Source organism: Balearica regulorum, chromosome 3, assembly GCF_011004875.1.
Source record: "Balearica regulorum gibbericeps isolate bBalReg1 chromosome 3, bBalReg1.pri, whole genome shotgun sequence".
NCBI lineage: Eukaryota > Metazoa > Chordata > Aves > Gruiformes > Gruidae > Balearica > Balearica regulorum.
Window position 1 is genome coordinate 97,764,826 of NC_046186.1, and position 18,797 is coordinate 97,783,622.

The 18,797-nt window shown below is 43.6% G+C and overlaps 1 protein-coding gene across 10 annotated transcripts in view; it reads right to left on the reverse strand.

Moving 5' to 3' along the window:
• Positions 1–16,836, reverse strand: part of PPM1B (protein phosphatase, Mg2+/Mn2+ dependent 1B) — a 63,688-nt gene extending 46,852 nt beyond the window's left edge. For 3 of the 10 annotated variants that reach the window (XM_075749091.1, XM_075749089.1, XM_075749090.1), the window contains exons 1-2: positions 16,505–16,743; positions 575–690 (exon numbers count right to left, since the gene is read on the reverse strand). The gene's annotated coding sequence lies outside the window, so the exon portion shown is untranslated. Of the gene's footprint in view, positions 1–574; positions 691–16,504 lie in introns of all 10 variants that reach the window. The other 7 variants (XM_075749095.1, XM_075749098.1, XM_075749093.1 and 4 more) reach the window with 5 other exon arrangements.
• Between the last annotated feature and the right edge of the window lie 1,961 nt (positions 16,837–18,797).

An 18,797-nucleotide genomic window follows, 5' to 3' on the forward strand; every position in this document is an offset into this window, starting at 1 on the left:
CTTGCAGACAGATGACAACTGTCTAGGTGATTGAAGCTATGGTTTTATTGAAAGAAATGCAACTACCATTCTTTCCAAAATGCAGCAAACCTGCCCTCTGACTCCCAATTATTTCTCGATATTTTGAAATCAACTGGAAACATCATTCAAGAGCTATAATACTGTATTCACAGAGAAATTACAACAAGCTCAGCACAGGACCTTAAAAAAGATTTACTAAGACACCGCCAATTTAGTAAGACATTCCATTTTATATCATGCAACTTAGCATATCAGTTTTAGAAGTAGGAACACCTATGCTACCCAAAAGACAGCTTTGCATACTAAACATTAGTTACAAGTAGCAACCTACTTAACTATTTTAGTTAAGGAACACAGCCATAGCTAGCTTATACGCCTCTGATTAGTGTATTTCCACAGAATTATGCTGAAGTATTTAGTACTTAATATTCATAATATTCTGCAGGAATAGTATAATATGCAAGAAACCAAGAACTCAGAAATAGTACCATTTTGCAAGCCTCAGCATTCATGCGTTTTGTCATCTCATCATGGACAATTTTGAAAGTCTTACCTTGAATGCAGTACAAAAGTCAAATTTCTTCCAGATCTTTGTCCTTCTGATAAAGATTCACTTTAGAGACTCTTCCTTGTATATTAGGGGTGAATAAAGCAGAAGAGCCTGTGAGTCTGAAAGTAGTAAGATGGAAGAATTGACCAATTTCTCTCCTAGTACAACACAATATTCATTAAAATGCTAAATCTCAAGAACTGCTTAATAGCAACTTCTAGACTGGAACTAATAAAATACATGAACCACTGGAAGCGGACAAGTTAGTCGAGAAGTTTCTACTTGTCTAAGGTAATGCAGCAAAAGATCATGTGAATGCTTTTCACTTGTTAAGAGATGGAAGTTTGAAGTGGTCTAAGCTACACCATTCAATGGTCACTACTTGCCAAAAAACTCCCACTGTCAATATGTACCACCTTCACAGACATGTAAGCAAATCCATTTCCAAACCAGGGATATGTATAACTACATGACACAGACAGAGGCTGTGCACTCTTGCATGCATGTTTAAGTGTGGAGAGGATGGAAAAGTCTGGCATACTGATGTAATTATTTAAAAGAATATATCCAGATCCTGGACTCAAACGAAAAGACTGAAAATTCAAGCTTATTCTAAAGCACAGAAACCACGACAAAGGAGCCTGTTAGTAGCCACTACAGATTTCTTCAAAAGCAAAAGCAGAAACATACCTGACTATTCACCACAATTACCTTGGTTATGAGAAAAAAAAGTTCCTTTTCTCACCGATGCCTGAGAACAGCTATCACAGTTAAACCCACCATGCCTAGATACACCAGTATATAATTTCTGCAGCATGAATCTGACTAAAGCCTTCTCTGTTCTGGATGTGTCTACATGTAGCATCTAGGGTGACAGATTCTTTTCACTGGCCTGGGCAAAGAGGGAAGTGAACCAATCTCAGAGAAACCGAGATTTAGTTTCCTTTTCCAGTATCTTTCTTCCCCACCACCAGTAACTTCAAACTACAAATTGCTTTGTTTTACCACATGGTTCAGAATAATGGGTGAAGGCAAGTGAGAGACAATGCATATTGATCACTATAAAGTTCTAAAGTTTCTTTTTCAACACTGAGAAATAATATTTTTCCTTTCTTTCTTAGATGAAATGAGCTTGTTCAATGAACGTACCTTGCTTATTCCATGATTACTCAATAGGTAGATTTCAAGTAACTAATGCTTAATAGCAAAAACAGTCAACAAGAGTAACTGATTACATTCAAGTTATTTTATTTAGGAGCACTAGAAATAAATACTACTTACACAAAGAATCAAGATTCCAAATAAAACAAAATGTATTGATAAGTTTGGCTACTTGGGTCCCTGCCATGGGTGACTCTTCAAAGAATGATTCAGAGTGGAGGGGACCTAACAAGGTCATCCAGTGCGATTTCCTTCTCAGAGTGCAGTAAGTGTTGAACTCAGTGCCAGTTGCTTAGGGCTTTATCCACTCTGTTCTTGAAAACCTCCACAGAGGCTTACAGGTTACCTCCTACAACCTCTTAACAATCATCCTTACTGTAAGAGTTTTTCAACATATATCCACCCATTTAAATTTATGACCACTGTTTCTTGTTTTCCTACTGTGCATCTCAGTAAAGAGACCAGCTCCATCTTCTTGGCATCCATCCTTGTATAGGTGGTTGCTATTGGGTCCCTCCTAAGCATCTCTTCTCCAGAGTAAACAAGGCCACAAAAGCTCTCAGCATGCCCTCACAGGTCACATACTCCAGCTCCCTGACCATCTTGGTGGACTTGCCCTGAGTTTATCAACATTGTTCTTGTTGGGGATAAAGAAAATAGGAGTAAAACTGGACACAGTATTACAGATGCAGTCTGGGAACATCTGGAACTAACACCAACTAAGGGGGAATAAAGCTGTTTTCATCACTACCAGGGTGAACTGCTGACTTGTATTTAGCCTGTTGTTCGCCAGAACCAGGACCTTCTCAGCAAAGCTACAATCCAACCAGTCTGTAGCACTGCAGGAGGGTTACTGATCCCGGAAGCGGGACTTGGCACGTGCCCTTGTTGAACTTTGTTAAGATTTGTACGGGCACATTCCTCTAGCTTTTCCAAGTACTTTGAGATGGCTGCCCTGCCTTTGAGCCATGCAGCTCTGTGTCCACCCTATACTTGATGAAGGTGCAGTCCACCTCCTCCTCCAGGTCATTGACAAAGACATTAGAAAGAGTAGGTCACAGCAGACCCTTGAGGAGCACTAGTTGTAACTGCTGTCCAGGCAGAGTATGAACCATCAGTCACTCTGAGACGACTCTTCAACCAGTTTTCACGTCTAGTCATCCTCCCATTCAAACTGTAAACAGGAATATGCTGTGGGACACTGTAAAAAGCCTTGCTAAGGTAAAAGTAAAAAAAAAAAATCCACTGCTTTCTCCTCAGCTGAAGGCCTAGTCATTTGACAGAATGCAGTCAGGTCGGTCAAGCATGACTGACCCATTGTAAAATCACACTATTTCCAGTCACTTTTTTCAAGGGCCCCAGAAATGTTTTGTTATAGGTTGATAGAAGCTACTTATGGATATAGTGCTATCCAAGTAAAGCACTATTTAATGTTTTTCTCAAGTGAAAGTTTTCTTTACTATGTAACATAGCAAGGATGCCTGAAACAGTGAACAGAAGCCATCTCTAAGCTTCAACAATTTGCAGAATTCAAATGCTCCAAAGCCTAAATATAAGAACTCTGTGCATAAAAATAAGCAGGTCTCAACAAGTGAACACAGCCATCAAACAATTGAGCTTCTGGCTAACTTTCAAGGTATCTGGCAACAAGACAGTAATAGCAGAGGTTATAAAAGGAAAAACTTGGTGTTCCTAACTCTACCAAAAAATTTATTATAGAAACTGGTGGCAGAGAAATGGATGAGAAAGGAGTGGAAAAGAATAGCAAATGGCCAAGAAAACTTAAACATATTTCATTATGCACATTAGAAAGAATTTCTGAAATTCAGATTGCTTACATCTTTTCAGATTAGTTAAATTTCTCCTGGAGTGTATTGAAAGAAAACCCACTTTACTGAGACCTCTGAACTTTAACAAATTCAGGAACTTCCAGACACAAAACCAGTCACTGCCTGACAAACAACCGCAAACTCTAGTCTCTACCAACGATGAGATTACTCATGTTTCACCCAAAATATTTCAGTCCCTTTGCAGTTCCCCAAAACTTATGCTTGAAGCAGGGAGCAGATAAGATACTCTAGCTCCATATTAAGCAGTGAACATTGCCAACACCACATCGGATGAGCAGAGGCAGTCCTCTTATCCCATAAGGAAATTTGCAAATGTGACAAAAAGCACAGAAAGCAAGCTTGACTCGCTCAGGAGCTTTCTGACAGACTCCTTACCACGACCTTTGCTATATGAAGTTTTGGGTTCTGCTGTACTCTCATGTGCCTACAGAATAAAGATATTCTTGTCAGCAAGTGCTGATATTTAATTAAACTGGAATGACTGCTGTGAGGGGAGTCATTTCAACATCTGTAGCAGCAGTACGTATGCATTTGGGGAAAATCCAAAAGAAGAGATGGGCATTTTTAATTTAGTTATAATAGAGGTTTTAACATGAACATTTAATTGCATGTTCTTTTACTTTAGGATTGCAACATGGCTGGTGACACTGCTAACACTGTCACAGTTAGGTGACTTCCAGTATGGTCTTCTCTTCATCAGCAGTAACATTCCAAGTAAATTTAGGACTTTCACTCACAAGATAGGTCATCAGTTATCCAAACCATCAGTGTTAAAAACCCATGTTAATAACTACACTTTAAAAGAACCTCCTTTGAAACATATCAGGATGTAGTCTTACAAGAAATTAGGGTAAGCTAAAGTGGTAACTGCTGTAAGCCCATCTCTTGCCAGGTATACTTTCTACTCCAGCTTTTGCATTAGTAGTTGCTCTCTTATCCTCATTTAGCAAGCTGATTCAAGAAGTTAAACTGAAAGAATATTAACCTCGGCAATAGATGCCCAACATACACACATCACATAACACTCTCACCACAAGATGAGACACAGCCTAGTGTCAGCATGAGGAGGAAGACAAGCACATGGTGAGAGGCAGAAGACTGAAGAAATACAGCAGCACTAACATACTGAGGTAATTATATGAGAATCTCTTCCTTAATGAAACAGTCAGGGTTATGAGTAGGTTCCAGAAACAAATGCTTAAGTGCAGGCAAAGGCCTAACAAGAAGTCTCTTTTCTGAACTGTATCAACATGCAAAGTGGTGAAAAAACCCAAATTATTCTAAGGACCTTTAACTAAAAAGAGAAATATCAGATGCTATTCAACTAGGCAGCATGTAGCAGAAAGCTGTTTGGGTAGAGGGAATGAACTTCCCATAATGAAGAGACAAAAACAAAGCTATATTGTGTACATTAAGTGAGCCAGCTTCCAAGATGTTACATCCATTGTTTTTAAACAGCTGTAAAGAAATAACAACAGTGCCTGGCTGACAAAGGAAGCAGATGTATCTAGTGTCCAGGACTCTCACTGAGGTAGCATAAGATTTAATGACTAGAAATCAACATAGAAGAAATTCAGAATTAAAAACTCAGCTTCAACTGAATTGCACGCTAGCTGCTACTTTAACTGTGGTGGGTTCACATTTGTCTGCTCTCTAAGGTTTTGAAGGCACTACCCTTTGGCAGTTGAGCCAAACAAGCTTTACTGCTTCCCCTCCCCCCCCCCGCCTTAATGGAAAAATAATTCTGGGTCACATTAGCGCACTCTAATTTTCCTTTCTTTCCTTCTCTGAACATGGCAGTTTAGTCCAAGTACATCCTTTCAGTCTCCCAAAGACCCAGGAATCTTTGCTTCCTCAGCGATGGTGATGGGAGTCTACCAGTTCTGTGACACCTAATAATAGATCATGCCATGCATTAAGTTTTGCTCTATCTGGAGGATTTTTTTTTTTTTAAATAAAGTTCAGGGTGGGGGGGGGAGAAAAAAACCACACTAACTTTTACACAGTTCAGGAAAAAGCACTATAAACTAAAGCTTTTCCCAACTCCCCCAAGAAAGGACACAACAGGAGAAAATGAGCTCAAAGAAACCACACATCAACAAAAATAAGGAGAGAGAATGAAGACTAATATAAAGAAGCTCCTCCCCATCTTACCCAGCAATACAGCTATCAGTGGTCAACTTATACTTGTTGGTTTTTAACCATGCCAAAGAGTCACGATACCTCTGAAAGGCAAAGAATTCCAGTAGGCCAGCGGCAGACAGCAGAACTTGGTAATAAAAGGTTGCAGATCTGCTGATAAAAATCTTTCACATGATGAACAGATGAATGAACAGAACACAGAACCCTGTGATAAGAGAATAAGGAAGATTACTCCTCCATGAATAACGTGCTCTGCCTACTCAAGTATTCTCTGGATTAGCTTAAGTTCTCAGAGAATTTATGACTTCTGTTCTTTAGAAAGCATTGTAGTTTTCTTCTTCACTAAGAACACTACTTTTTCTTTCCTCTCCTGCCTCAGTTCAGTTTCTTTCCTGTGGTAACACAGACTTTGACCCAAGGAAAGGAGAGGATAAACCCTAAGTGGAAAGAATCAACAGTTCTGAAATTGAAACCAAATAAACTGTGCAGAAGAAAGTTCTCTCACAGGTAGTTCAGGTTCACACATTCTTTTTGAACCAGTGATAGGTTAAGATGATTACTAAAAAGAAAATAAATACAGAAGATGACGATGGAGATTCCAATACAACATTCTAGGACCATTACTTACTTTAGAAAGGCTTCAAGCACAAATCTGACAATTCATGACAGATTTAAGCTGTCATGTCTCCCCTGCATACAAGAGCTTCTGTTTTAATCAGTGCTTCAATAAACAAACAAAACTTATGGAGAAAAAGACAATATGGAGAGACATCATATTAAGATGTTCTCCACATTAGCTTTGTATTCTTTGTGAAGCTGACAATGTAACCAAGTTTCAAGTCTGCTCAAACCTTAAGATACCTTTCAAAAAAATGAGCTACTTCAGTTATGGAATTGCTACCCAAATTTTTGTTTATATAAAACACATTTGAATCTGGTAACTCTGAACAACAGAAAACAGCAGCGAAAAAAAGATCACTTCAAGTAGTAACCGACCAGTACTTTTCCTACATGGAAGCCTACTTTCCCTCTGTCAAGATTCAGAAATATGAAAAATTTTAGATTGAAAATAACACAGTCATTAAATATATCTGAGAATATACTTTTTTTATCTGAGAATATATTTTCAAGGAAAATATTTTCCAAATACAAATTAATAAAGGGTTTAAAAAAAAAATACAATTTCAGAATACTTTCCCCAGCAACATTTTTCTGACCATGTTAAATTCTATTCCCTGCCATTGGCAACAGCAGTGCACAAGCTCATTTCAAGAATCCTGAACTGTACTTGAATTTTATTTCTTCCCCTCTGATTCTGTAAGTCAAGTCCCATTTTGCTTAATGTTAAAAAAAAATCAAGAAATTGTTTTGACAGTCTGTAATCTTATCCCCTTCCCTTCAAAAGTCAGATATTCTAAGTTGACAGCATTCCTTGTTTTCTTTAAATTCAAACAATACCACAACAATAGTCAAAACCACATAGTAAGCTGTTATGGTTAACAACAGCTACTACTTTGAGTTCACTAAATATTTTAGAGAAGTTCTTCTCTGGCCTAGAGTTGCTTGTGTTTGGTGCATTCTGGTTAAAAAAGTGAGAATTCATCCTATTGGATTTAATGTTACAAGCTAGATATTGATTTTCAGCAGCTATTAAGCTCCATCACTCTCGCACTCAAATATAGTAATAAAACATATAGAAGCATGGACATAGTCCAGCATGGCAAACAAAAGGGGAAATAGAAGTGAAATAAATTCTATTGTTTATTATGATATCAAAGTAGGATACAAGCCACCAATGTCACTATGGCAGAGTCCTAAGAATGCTCTTCTTCCACATCACACACAAGCCTAATTATTACTTCAATTTTAACACATGGGAATGTTAAACTATAGCTTTTACCATTTATAAAAAAACATGAGCTCTTACAGCCTGCCTGCAGAGGAGACTGCACAGCTATTTGACTCTAGCAAACATTGTGAAGCATTCTCTTTCCAACATAATCATCCACAAAGGTGATATGCTTGTCTTTTCCTCGATTCCACAAATGACTATTAAAAGAGAAAGTCACCTTAAACTGTTTCCAGTTTCTTTACGTCATAAAGATGCACAGAATCTAAAGGAGGGTTGGTTGGAAAACCTCCCACAAAACAAGTAATTGCTATTATTAAAGCACCTTTTCAATGACTGAATGCCTATGAACTTCTAGGTTATCTTTTAAACAGCAGTTTAACTGTGGTACACTTATGGAGGAATTACAGAACAGGCTTCACACACCTTTCTTCCCCCAGCTCTAGCTATTGTCTTCAAGATCGTTTTCATTTTGCTTATATATGAACCCCCTACTATTTGAAGTTTTATGCACAACCTTCTGCTAGTTTAGAAAAAGTCTCCTCAGAGTAATATAATCAGCCACAACCTAGACTTTGGATTATTCCAATAAATTCATCCACCAGCCTAAGCAATCAGTAAGGAAAAGAGCAGGAAATAACAAATCCAGACCAAGTATTAGATATTTTAATATTATCATTAGTAGTACAACAGCATTTTTCATACTTATACACCATAAAAGAACATTAAAAAAAGACATCTCAGATAAAAGGAAAAATGAAAAAAAAAATCCCTTGCTGTAATATGTCTCCTGGAAAAGTGGTAAAGATGCAGAAAACATGACAAGCTAACAAATGGATAAACATCACATCTGAGGAATCAGTTGGATACACCTATAGGTAGCAGTCCCACAATTACTGGATAACACTCACTAAAGATGCCTGTAAATCCCACCTGTAATTAGACACTGTTAATAACCTCCTTAGAGGCGTCACTTCAGTTCTTATCGAGGACATCCAAAGTGAGGCATTCGTGAGTCTTAACAGACTGTATTGTGCACTGGGGCTCTACTGAGATAGTGGAGCTGCTTTGCCTTCTGAGATATAGGACTGATCACTACGTAGGGGAGTCAGACTACCTGTTAGGTCTGGATTCAAGTTTTACAACAGCTGAAATAAGAAAAGCACTTTATGTTTGTCTTGAATATGCACACTAAAGAAGAGCACCCTTTTCCTCAAAAGTCAGCTATAAACAATTTTCCTTAAACGCCCCACAGAGAATCAAACTCAATGTCAGCCAGTAGAAACCAATGCCTCCAACCAGTACCATATCTGAAGTGAGGTCTTGTGCACAAACTGGTATACAGAGTATCTTTTGACCAGGATGAGATTTTCTTACTGGAAACTACAACAAATAAAACAAGTATTTTATTCCTACACTAGGGAAATGGAGAGCAGGAGCAGAAAGGACACAGAAAGAAACTGAGTAACATCTGTGCTAGATTCACCTTTCATATCTTTGCAGAAGCTCTCTGAAGTCAGTGCTTTGAGCACAGGCCCGCTTAAAATAGAAGCAAAAGGAACAATTTCTTTAGCTTTATGCACTGAAGACAGAACTCTCAGAACTCAGTCTGCAGTACCACATCGCTTCAGTACAGTACTTCTCATCTGAAGTTTCAAAGCACTTAGAGTTTCAGCAGCTTTTCAAGGTCACAAGGGTGATCACGAACACAAGTCCCTGCCCCCTCCAATTCCTAATTCACCACACTCAAAATCCAGTCTAGGCTTCAATGCATCATTCATCTTCAAATCCTTCATTTATGGTCCAGAATTACCATACGTGGTACCAGCGTGTAGTACAAAAGGCTGTAATATACATCAAAGGCAACTTTAGACCTGTCTATATTTATTTGAGGGTAGTTTAAGAAGCATATTGGATACCCTCAAGAATTTTACCTGTACTATGGAGAAGAGATTTTAGCATCCATTAAGAAGTTGCCATTAAGAATGTAATTCCCTATTTCCTGCTTCTAGATGGCGGGGCAGGAGGTAGAAATACATTTAACTCTTCTGGAAGAAATTTAAAATAGTGGTAAATACAAAAAGACAGTAAAACAAGAGATACCATTAGTGGACAATAAATAGAACACAACCTTAGAAAACCAAGCTACAGTGTGCCATTCTACCCCTCAAGTTTTTTTGAAACTGGCCACAATTGAGAAGTTAACAGCAGTAAATATTTCAGAGATAATCAGGTCCTATGAGTTTTGCGGAAATAAAGAGTCAGATCAAAGAGAGACATCCAAACTAGTGCCCCTTGAGGACAAGTGCAGCAGAAGCTCAGCTATGTTACTAAAACCACCTTCCCATACAGGACAGATAATGCCCCAAACACATGAAAATACTTTCAGAGCTCACAATACAGTATACCCAGAAAAATCCAACCACAAGAGACAAAGCCACAGGAAGTCAGGCTTCATAACCTGTGCTCACACAGCTAGTTTCATTCTCGATTAACTGAAGTAAAACCATGAAAGAACTACTTTCCAGAATTTATTGTAGTTCTAACACCAGTCATTTTCACACAATTTCAAAACCAGGCACAATAATTTGGGAACAGAGATTCAGTTACCAAAGACAAACAAACAATCCTTACTCAAAGAGCAGCAGGATAATTTCTGCAATCCTGACAACTGCACTTAGGGGACAGAAGGCAGAATCCAGCCCCCCGCACAGCTCAACACCCTCTGCAAAGCTCCAAGGTGCCTTTTAGAGACCTAATCGGTACACCTCCATTAGCACTTTATTTTAGATCAAGAATGCGCTTTTGAAGTAAATCTGAGTCACCTCACTTGCTGTGCTTTGGTTCACACCTCAGAAGTTTCTGGACATCCCTCACATAAACCTAAACTCTGGGAAAACACCTCATACCCAGTCACGTTTGGAGTATACTTGGTCCACAGAACCAGACTACAAGTAGACTGAAATAAAGCCTCATGAAGTACACACACTGTGGACACTGGGTCTGCCTAACTCGTTGCTTCACTCTACAATCTTCTTCAATTGCAGCACACTGCTTGCTAATGTAAATATAATCAACGTGGCAGATACTGCCCATTCATTTAAGAGAGCCTCAAGCAGCAGTAACTAGACCCACAGACTTAAGCTGCCAGTGCACACCTCATTAGCCCTAAAGAGGAGGGCTGCACTGTGAATTTGAGTGTTCCTTTTCCCAGAGTAACTACAGCAACAGCATCTCACCGCTCATACACTTTTGCTTCCACCCCTTTACAGTTCAGAGCATCAAAAGGTAGTGGGATACATCTAGGAAAGTTCTCTGAATAAAGTTAAAAAACCCAAACCAACAAAACCAAGATCTACACACTTCATGCAGCACCTACATCTACTGTTTTATAAAACTTTTTAAACAACACAGAAAACACAAACCAATAACCCACATCAGTGGCTCCACTGTAGCTGGTAACAGGAAAGAAAGAGCAGCACGTGCTCAATAATGCTTTATATTACTTGCACATCAGCTTAACCAACAAAGCTGCCCAGATAAGAGGTATTTTTGTTTTTGAATAAGCTGACCAACACAATATTCATTGTTTCAGTTTTCCACTTGAATCAAAACATCAGTTCTTTACAAATAGTTCCATCATTTGAGATTTGTTCTCTCTAGTCACCAATTTTTCTTTTGCTACACAAAACTTGAAATACAATATCATGAGTTTTGAACAAATAATACCTGGCTTTAGCAGGACAGACGAGCTGGTGAGAACAGGCCAGAGCAGCATTGTATGAATAAGTTACAATAAAGAGTTACTTTCTCTACTCAACAAATCATCTTACTTCCTTACCTCCTTGATAAAACCAATTAATTCATATACTAACAACACAGAAACATGTTTGCTCTACATTCAGTAAATGTCAACTTCCAACTGGGATGCAGACACAGAAGTAGGATTACTGAAGACAACATTTTCAGTTAACATGCTAATCCCCTGAAAACTGTGAAGACAGACAGATGCTTTCCTTTGTGACTTAACTGGAAGTTTGTGATCACTGACTTGTCATTACCATACACACTAAAGAGCCATCTTAAGCTCTCCAGTACCTAGTCTGAAACATCATTAAGCAATGTTCTCCTGAGCTGAATTCCTGTTAAAAACTTGTGAAAATAGACTTAAGCACCTAGTTGTACTATTTATTTGAAAGAAAACTCAATGAAAAGTTTATTTCCCAACGAAGATGCAGAGAACCTACACCATGAGATAGTAATGTAGCAACACCATAAAATGATGCATTGAAGTAATGTTAATGTGAAACTAATGGTGCATGGGGAAAGTAAGTTGTGAGTGACTTATTTTTCCTCACAGAACAATATCTGGGCCTGAATAATTTCCTCTGAAATCATAAGAAAGGCTGTTGTCCACTGAGGTATGGGGTTTTCCCTCCTATCATCTCCTACATTAAAACGTCTTTGTGCCTCATCTCCCAATGTACATTTTCCTAGGATACAGAAGACACATTTAAGCTACGCTCATTGCCAAACCTTATGTTTCATCATGCCAATAATGTCTCAAGAACTTGAGATGAGCGGTTCAGCCCCTCTCAAGAAACTCAGATGATCTATACCAGCTCAGTTATTTCTTAGTATCTCATGTAAAGCTTTTCAGATCAGTTTTCTTTTGGAGTGACACTCATTAATTCTTCAGATTTTGTATTTGGCTTTAGCACATGATACAGATATAAATCTTACACAGCTTTATTTGCCAAATTTTAAGCAGTTTGACCAAAGTTTCCCATGCTAGATAACTGCCCAAGACTGAAAGATATCAACCAAATAATTGAGAAGTTTGCAAGGTTGTCTGTTAAAGAAAAACAGTTTTGATGATCTTTTTGGAAACTAAGCATCCTTATTCTTGCATCAGGGACCCATCTTTCATTGTCTATGCAAATAATTTCTCTTTTCTGGACTTTTATAGTCCAATGTTATTTGATTTTGGGTGGCCTTTTTTTTTTTTTTTAAGAACCTGCAATAACTTGTCCAGATTTTGAAATTAAATTCCCTGAAGATTATATGCATACTGTATGTGCTGAAGACCAGGGCTAAACCAGACCTCTCTTGAAGTTCCATAAAACATTTATCCTACATTCACACTGCTAACAGACAGTGAGAAGGAAGAAGCCACAGTTCATATCCTGTTACAGAAATTGCTTTCCACAATCCACACATGGAGTCTAGAGCTTGGATTCTTTCACCAAGGCCTTCCCATTCACTTGGAGGAGACTCTGCGTGCACAAACCAATGGTTGGTTAGCTATCTTCTGGTGCTGACAGGAAAAAAACAGCTATTTACCACTCACTAAGCTACAACAGTAGGCCTACATGGTAGATATAAACATTCCTACTGGACTGATGATCCAAGACATTATCAAATGATCAATTTCAATTTTCACATTTTTTGGGGGAAAAACACCAACAAAACAAACCCAAGAAAAACCACACCACCACCACCTCACACCCCCCCTCTCCCCAGGAACATTATGGTAGCATTTAACTAGGTGTGCTGCAGTTTGCTTCATTCAAGAGGAACATGCTGCTCTACACACAATCCCCATCCCTTGCTGCAGTCTAAATAAAACCTGCTCAAAGAGTGACATTGATAATACAAATACTTCAGACACAGATTTTTACTTTCAATATTAAGAGTGGATTTTTACTGCCTTTTCACTTTTATAATATGGAAGGAATACATCCATGTAAGAAATACTCCCTACTCTCAATTGCCCACTGAAAACAATAGTTTTTAACACTGAGCATCTTAAAAGACTATGTTCAACACAGATTTCACAAGCTTTAATTTCAATTGTGATGGGTTTATATTTCTGCAAGACAGGGTCTCAAGTTTAGTAAGTCAGAAGCACACATTAGTGATCACCATTGGAAAAGTTTAAGCAAACAATGAGAATTCCAGACCAGAGACAAGAAGGGAACTAGATTATCCAGGATAACTACTATGAGACTACTCTCTTCTTTCTCTAGTTCCCTCCTCACTAACTGACCTCACAGCTACCACAATAAAAGAAAAATGGGTGCTACGCACTTTCTATACAGCCATCTCCATAATACATTAATTCCATTTCCCTCATCTTGATGTTATGTGCCTTAATTAAACCACATATCCTATATAACAGCCTCCTCTAAATATCTGTGCAGAAGAGATAGGGGGCTGTGTGAACAAATAATACATACTGTCAAAATATGGGATACACACATGCAATTTTTTCTCATTTCCACCTGAGCCAAACAGCTTTTTATTCTAAACAGATCATCTTTTCACAGATCTCTGAGTCTCAAATGTTTATGCACTAACCCTCTTTCAAACACAAGCATATGCCCAGTACAAAAGACTTCATACCTTCTGGACACATGCACTCAGTTAAAGTGTAAAGGTATATATAAAGCATATAATACATGTATATAATAGACACATTCGAGCCCCTGAGCCCACATATACATTGGGCTTGTCTACACAACATTAAGTGGTTTTAGTTAGCTGCTGACCTGTCAACACCATTATGAGTGCTAGTTTCAGCAAAAGTTTACCCTTAAAGTTAATGGACAATTTACCCAGTGGAACAAACAGAACAAAATAAACAAAAAACCCTTGGCTATTCTGTAGCCTCCCGTAATCTCATAATATTCATAACAGTCACAAATTGCCTCATCTTCTTTCACTTTTTTAATTTCCACTGGCTGTCAGAACTATAAAATAATTCTCTCCATACTGAGAGGAGCAAAGAATCCCTGCAGCCTCCCACCTGCTCAGGACACACCTGGGACACCGGACCCAGTTCATCATCCTTCCACCCCCACCATTTCAACTTTTCATAGCCTCAGCCAAAAAAGTCTGCCTCCTCTCTCCATACCCAAACTAGAGTTCCCACTAACTCAGCAAAACGAAAACTCCAGTTTCCCTTTTGCACAAATACCATTCCCCTGATACACACATATATACATAGCCTAACATAATCTTCACTCTGTATATGCATAATCCCCACAAACTCACCCTATCCCCCCTTTTCAAATGTACACAAACCTTTCAAAGACTCCATCGTTCATTTCTACTTCTAAATATCCACCCAAGTGCCCTCACTTGCTTATAATCTGTGGTAATCCCTGGAAATTTACCCACAATAAAAGCGCACTGATGCCCTTATAGACAGAAATTTACGCTGCCTGACACCTGCCACAAATATAGATACCTACAATTCTACAACTCCCCAGGTCATGCATGGACTTTTCTCCAAACAACACTATCATGACCTCAACACATGACATTTGCTACATGTTTTCCAATTTGTATCCCATGGCTCAAACAACAAATAGCCAGCCTTTCAAGTTCATCACAGGGGAGACACCAATTCACAGCTCCTCTCGCGTTCCCAGGACACAGACCACGCTGTTTGGTGCCCCAGCGCATCTCAACACACAACAAACAGGTCTCAGGCAGCTGGTGACAGCCAAGCATCTCTCTCAACTCTCAGTGTGAGCACCAGACAAACCAACTTACACGCAGGAAGAACATGCATGCCTTTCTGTCCACATACCATCTCATATTACACACGAAGGTCTCGCACATTAAGTCTAACCACACTGGCCACCAAAGAAAACAAGTTCAGAACCTTGTAGCAACCTGCTAATACTGTGCCTGTAAGTTCCACATCGGCTTACCACCCAGAGCCTCCCTCCTCCACAATACTTAGAAGCCAGCCAACTTATCACCTTACTTCTCACAACACACACAAGATTGTTTACCTATCACTCCTAAATTCATATGCCTTCACATACCACAATTCCTAAACACCCAGCATCTGCATCCCCATGGTACAAACATACCCCTCAACCTACCACAGCACGCAACACAACACACATACAGATTTTTCCAGCTGCCTCCAGTCCATCAAAATTACTTCCTCGCTTCGACTAGCTACAAATTATAGTAAAAATACATCCACGTTTATAGCCACTGGGTTCGCAGAGTCAGCAAGCTTCAAACTACAAGACGACAGAACAGCCTCCAACTTCTTTCCCCCTCCACGCTAAAGGCGCCCAGGCACTGCCCATCCGCCTGTGACTTCACCCCCTCCGCACACCACCGGTTCGGCACAAGCGCCCGGGCCTAAGGGCAGATTCTCCCTCCAACAGCAGGGCCTTACCCGCGCCCCGCCGCCTCGCACCGCACCGCCCCGCCCCGCCGGTAAACACCGGGCCCCGCCGGCCCCAGCCAGTGCACGTGCACAGCCCCGGCCCGCCGGCCGCCCCCTACCCCGGCTCCGCACGCCACTACCGGCACGCCAGCCACCTTCGGACCATTGCCCAACCCGCACGGAGCGCTACCCACACGGCACCCGGTCCGCCGGCTCCCTCACCCCACACGCAGCGACCGGCGTGCGGGGCCTGGGCTGCCGGCCCCCCTGCCGCCGCCCCGGCCCGCCCTACCGTGGCGCGCAGAGGGCGGGCCCACCGGCCTCCGTCCCCGGCTACGCCGGGGGGCTTGGCTTCCCCGCCACTTCCTCGCCGTCCCTCCTCCGTGCGCCTGCCCCGGCAGCCCCAGCTCCCTCACCGTGTCAGTGCGGCCCCCGGCCCTCTTTTTCTCCCCGCGGCGGGAAAAGGCGGAGGCCGGGCCTACGCGGCGCCTGCCCGCTCCCCAGGGACGCACACGCAGCAGGCCTCGCCCGCCGCCCCTCCGGCCCCACGGAGCAGGCCGGGCGCTACCAGCCCCCGCTTCTCACGGCAAGCGCGCAGGCCTTGCCGCTCGGTAACGCGCGGTCAGGCCTGGCCCAGCCTCTCGGCCCCTTCCCCCCCTCTGCCCGCCTCGGCCCGGCCCAGCGCGGACACGACCCGTTCGCCCGTGCCCCACGGCCAGCCCCGACCCCTCTACCTGTCGGCGAACGAACACCGGCGTCCCCCGGCGTCCGGGCCCCAGGCGGCCCGGCAGGGCCCGGCCCGGGTGTAGGGAAGCCTGGCTCAGCCTCAGGCGCGGGCCGCCCCGCTCCGGCCGCCGCCGGCCGCAGTCGCCGCCCGCTCGCGCACTCCGAGCGCCGCCAGCAGCGCGGACATGTTGGGAGCCCCTGTCCCAAAGGCCGCCGCTAGGCCCGCCCTCCCCACCGCCCACGTCAGAGCGCTCCGGGAAGGGCGGGCGGGGCACGGCCCCCGGCCACACCCCCACCACCCTGCGGCCGTTCCCAGCCGGACCGCCCCGCGTCCTTCCCAGCCGACTGGCTGCCGCTGCCGTCGCTCACACCGTCCCGCCCCCTCCCGATGGCCATTGGCCTCCCGCCCTGCCGGCTCTACCCCGTCTCAGTGTCATTGGCCGATCCGTTCGCCGCTCACCCACCGGACCCGCCCAAAAGCTTTCCCCTGATTGGACATTTCCCCTCTGCTTTGGTAACTATTGGCTGCGGCTCTTGTCAGTCAAGGTGCTAGCGCGCGGACTCTTGTCTTTCTCCGCACTTTTTTTTTAATGCGGCCTCGTAGCCTGGGCAGGACTGACGGAAGCGGCTGTCAGCGAGCGCCCTTGCCCCTCCCAGCCTCCCTCCCCCCCGCTACATCCTTTCCCTCCCGGCGCGGTTTGCCTGCAGGCCATTGGCTCTCAGCGCCGCCAGTCCCGCAGCCTCTCTCGCCCCGGCCGCCGCTTCGCGAAATGGGCGTGAATCGGACGGTTGGGTGCCTTCTCCTGATTGGCCGTCGACCCTGCCAATAAAGCGGGACCGGCGGGCGTAGGGGAAGGGCCGGCGGGCCCCGGCGGAGCAGCAGAGCGTGTCCCGACCCGCGCGCCGCTCCGCACGGCGATTGGTCGCTGGGCGGGCGAGGAGGGGGAAAGGTGCACGGCCTCCCCCCTGTCCCGCGGGGGGCGGCAAGGAGTACCCGTATGTTCGCGCGATTACATCACCGCCAGCCAATCAGGGAGCGCGGGGCCGGTCTGCCTGTCGCGGGAGGGCGGGGCCTCGCGCCCGCCTGCGGGGGCCGTTGCGCTTCACGGGCCCGGGGGGGTGGCGTGAGGCGGGAGGTTGGGTTGCCGCCGGCTCCTGGCTCGGTGGGCGGAGCTGCCAGCTTTACCACAGTAAAGAATGAACTAGGAGGTGTCTCGGTCCTCGACCTTCCCTTCCGCCGGCGGGGCTTCAGCGGCGTGGTCCGCTTCAGGGGACGGCCGGCCCCCCCGGGGGTGCCCGAGGGAGTCTTCTCGGGACGGCCCTTTCTGCCGCCGGGCTCGGCGGGAGGGAGCCGAGGACCGAACCGGGGCCGCTGACGACCCGCCGCCTGAAAAGTAACGGCAGTCGGGGGAGGCCGCCAGTGCGGGAACGGGCAACTGCTCTCACCTGTATGTCCCGGGGGCTGCAGCGAGAGCCTCCCCCGGGAGGCCGTCATTAACCCGCTGCCTGGGCTCGCCTGCCCTTTAACGTATTTGCCGCCCCAAACCAAAAATGTTTATTCGGGAGGGAACATGAAAATCTGCCTGATGCCTCATAATCCCCTTGCTGTTTGCATCTTTCTCAACGGGCAGGCTGAAACCAACTGGGGTTCATCTCTCTGGGGAGGGACCCGACTCCTGCCTTGCTCCGCAGTCCTGAACGGCAGTTCTGCTGGCTGCAGTTAGCCACGCCATAGCCTTTCCTCATAAACTAAATGGCATAGAAGCGATGTCCTTGCCTTACACTCCTGAGTGCCTGAAGTTTAACATACCGTTCATACGAATAGCATACAAATTCCCACACGATAGTCTACTGCTGCCCTTGTCCCCTCACGTTGAGGTGTTTCCTCCCCCACACTGTATACATCGCTGTGGATGAACACTTGTCGTATGCAGGACTTGAGATCATAAGTCAAAGCATAGTTTATGTAGCTTTTTTATCCATCTGTCTTTTCTGGAGTGTTTGCAAAGGAGCCGGCCCTGAGAAAGATGGGAACTTTCCCTTCTGGAATTGGCATTCTCTCCCAGTCTTCCACATCGACACACTATGGGATTATTTTTCCAGGCTCTCCAGAGTTATGTCCACAGTACAGAAAATCATAGAATGGTTCGGGTTGGAAGGGACCTTAAAGATCATCTAGTTCCAACCCTCCTGCCATGGGCAGGGAATTCTATGCAGCTTTTAGCTTTAAGGTCATTGGCAGCACCACTCACGTTGGAAAACGCTTACACAGAGCTCTGGAGGCACTTTGAGCTCAGGTAA